Source organism: Colobus angolensis, unplaced genomic scaffold (assembly GCF_000951035.1).
Source record: "Colobus angolensis palliatus isolate OR3802 unplaced genomic scaffold, Cang.pa_1.0 Scaffold152, whole genome shotgun sequence".
In the NCBI taxonomy this organism is placed as follows: Eukaryota; Metazoa; Chordata; class Mammalia; order Primates; family Cercopithecidae; genus Colobus; species Colobus angolensis.
The window spans coordinates 7,007,127-7,010,507 of record NW_012114622.1 but is presented as its reverse complement, the minus strand read 5'-3'; positions in this window follow the sequence as shown (position 1 = coordinate 7,010,507).

Genomic DNA, 3,381 nt, shown 5'->3' with positions numbered 1-3,381 from the left:
GAGACTGAAAATTTAATAAATTCCTATTCTGTGCTGGGTATTGTAACAGGCAATGAGCAAATGAAGGTAAATCAGGAACTAACAAGTTGGAGGGAGAAGCACACAGTCCCTCAGAGCCCTTCAGCCGGCAGAGGAGGGCCTAGGGAAGCTCCAGCGTGCAGAGAGGGTGCTGAGGACTCCTCCCTACAGTGCCCTGTGCTCTGACCACAAAGAACCCTTCACTTTTCTTCTGCCAGAAATGCCACCATCAACACTGCCACCCCCAACTTATCCTTCAAGGTCCCCCCGCCCCCAGAACTAACTATTCCCTCATTAGCTCTGATCACACAGTACAGAGTACAAGGGCCTTGATCGCCCTCCTCTTGAGGGGCTTCTACAAACTGCCTCATCCTTATTCACTTCTGTATCCCCTGCCCCTGCACAGCACCCAGACAGCGTAAACATTCCATCTATTTCTGCCATTTTAAAAGAGCAGGTAGCATTCATTGAGCGCTTACTGTATACCAAGCACTTGGTATTTAAAATACCAAGCATTTTAAATGCTTTAGATGCATTAACTCATGTAATCCTCACAAGAACCCAGTGAGATTGGAACTATTATTGTCGCCATTTTCCAGATGAGAGAACTGAGACCCAGACAGTCACATTGAGTAGCTACCCATGAACAGATGAGCACTATCCCTGTACATAACAGGCACACAGTAAATGTTTACTGACGTGAACTGAAGGGAAGCTCAGTAGTTAAAAAGAGAGTGAAGTCAAATTTAAGCACTACCATTTTGCCTGGAGCCTGGATGGCCAAGGAGAATAGAGGGTATCAGTACTCACTACTACAAAGAAACTTCTTTCCCACACCAACCTCCCGCATCCAAAACAGAACTTACTGACTGGGAGCAAGATGAAAGACGGAGATGGAAGTTAGGAGTCTGAGGGAGGGCAAAGAAGATGACAACAGCCTTTTCTTTACGTGGAAAAGAGAAGGAACTCTGATTCCTTTAGAATATTCAAGCAAAAGAGGTTGGGGTGGGGTGGATGGAAGTAGACTGGGAACACACTGCAGAGTCTCCAGGACAGGAAGGTGTTAAACATTTGCCACAGAATTTTCCAGAAACAAATCTATGTTTGCCCATTTTTCAACCAAGGCAAATGACTGGCTTAGCCTTCATTAAACAACAAGGGAGAGCAGCCATGTAAATGACGGGACTGTAGCAAGCCAGCACTTTGAGCAAGATCTCAGACAGCTCGGGATAGGACGCATTCTGCAGTGAGTGGCAGCACTCAAGCGCAGCAATTCCTCAGAAAAAGTTCCCAATTAGGTTGTTTGCAGAAAGTCAAAAGTCCCCAGAAATTGTCATTCATTCTCCCACCTCCCTCCTGACACTGCTTCTTCCCACAAATCCCTTAGGATGCCCTGCATTAGGCCCAGGACTCACCTACCCTCGTGTGCAACTGCCTCACGTGGAAATCAGAGAACAAATGAGAGCAGGTGGGAGGTTAAGAGGTAAGAGTTGCACACAAGGAACCCAGTGATTAACCCTTCCATTGAGTCATGGAATTGAATCAGTGGCAAACCCAGAGAAAACCGTGGAGCCGAGGTGGACTGTGGATCCCCAGGTGGGCTGGACCACGGGAAGCTGGTCATGAAGGTGGACAGCAGAAAGGGCATCCAAAAAGCACAGAGGAAGCAACGAGTCACTCCGACGAGATGGAGTAAAACGGAGAGGACTTTGGGGAGGAACATCACCTTTAATGATTTTTACCATCATTGTAATCAAAGCATCTTTCCCAGCCCCGTATCCCCATGACCACCACACTGAAAGGAAAAAGAAAGAGGACACCAGGGCCAAACCCAAACAATGTGGATCAGAAGGTCCCCTAAGTCAGGCTCTGGTGGTCTGAAAGAGGAGCCAAGGAAAGTCAGGGAGGTTCAGATGGCTCAAGGTACAAAGGTCAGAAGGGAGATCAGAAATTCAAAACTGATCCAAGGAAATCACTCAACATCAGGCTGAACAGGAACAACACATGAAAGCCAGTTTCACATATTACAGATGGCTGAACAAATGAACATCATCCCAAAGTAAATATCTCATAAGCAGTTCACAAAAACGACCAAGGACTTGATATCCTTTAATCAAAAACAGGATGTATGTCTCTGAGCCAATGAATACCAAGGTATTTACGTGGGTCTTTCTCAGGTCTTATCTTTTAACAATTATGCCAAATACACATCACTAAAAACTGCTACAGGCATAAAAATCGGGGGCTAAAATTCGTCAGAGGTTCTTCTCAAGTCTGAGGCACACATCCAAAGATTCCTGGACTTTGTAACCACTATAATCACAATAGAAAATTCTTTCACAGTAACTTCCCAGCACAAGCACCACCTGTCAGTGACTCTTTAAGTGAGTCAATCGAAGGAAAATGGGTTCTGAATTAAGCTGCTGAAGACGAGAAATATTTTTAACCTAAAACTCTCTTATCTAAAACAATGTCAGGCCCTTACAATTAGGAATTTTAATCTAATTTGGAGAAGGGGGCACTCTGAAAAAGGGGGCACTTGCTAAAAAACGCAAAACTACAGGAACACATTATCTGAAGTGAGAACTACATTCCTTGATAAGGCAGTGTATCAAGAGCTCAGAATTTCATCACAAACACAAAAGCCTGCCCTTTCCAAGTGCAGGCAGTAATCATTCTTACTTCCAAGACAATTGCTTACTGCACTAAGTTTTGAAGCACACTTAGCAGAATAATCCACCCCCACCTAGAATATTTACAATAGATTTCTCAAAATTGTCCAGGGAATTACAGAAATCTATTTCCTGGGGATTGCTGAAGTCTAAAAGCCAAGCATGACTATTTTTAACTAACCTGCAAACAGTGGATTATATACTTAACGAGCGCCTGCACCCCTCTGCAAGGTGCAAGCAATTATTGGAGAGACCTCCTTCCCAAAAGAAAAGCGTTCCGCTATTAACACAGGAGGAACTGTGTTGATATTTGGGAAGCCGACAGGCGGATTGCCTAAAACTCTCTAGCCATTTCATGCAGTTACGACAAAGTGGACACTCAACGGCCCAAAATATCAGGGGCTTCGCCACCCTAAAACGTGTTCTAATGATACATTTCCCGTTTAAAGCGTCCTAAACACACATCTTTCTCTAAATAAAGCGTGCCTGCGGGACCACTAGGAAGGTTCTACAACTTGTCCAAAAAAGAAGAGGCGATTGCCCTTCTTCCCCGCCCAAAGTGCCTTCCCGAAAGACAGATTTCTGACAGTTTGCCTGCAGTTGCAGCAGCAAAGGGCAGAGAGAATCCCAGAGCCAGTGCTGCCAATACCTCTCCACCGCCACCCGGGCAGGTGTGGGTCCCGACCCGCCG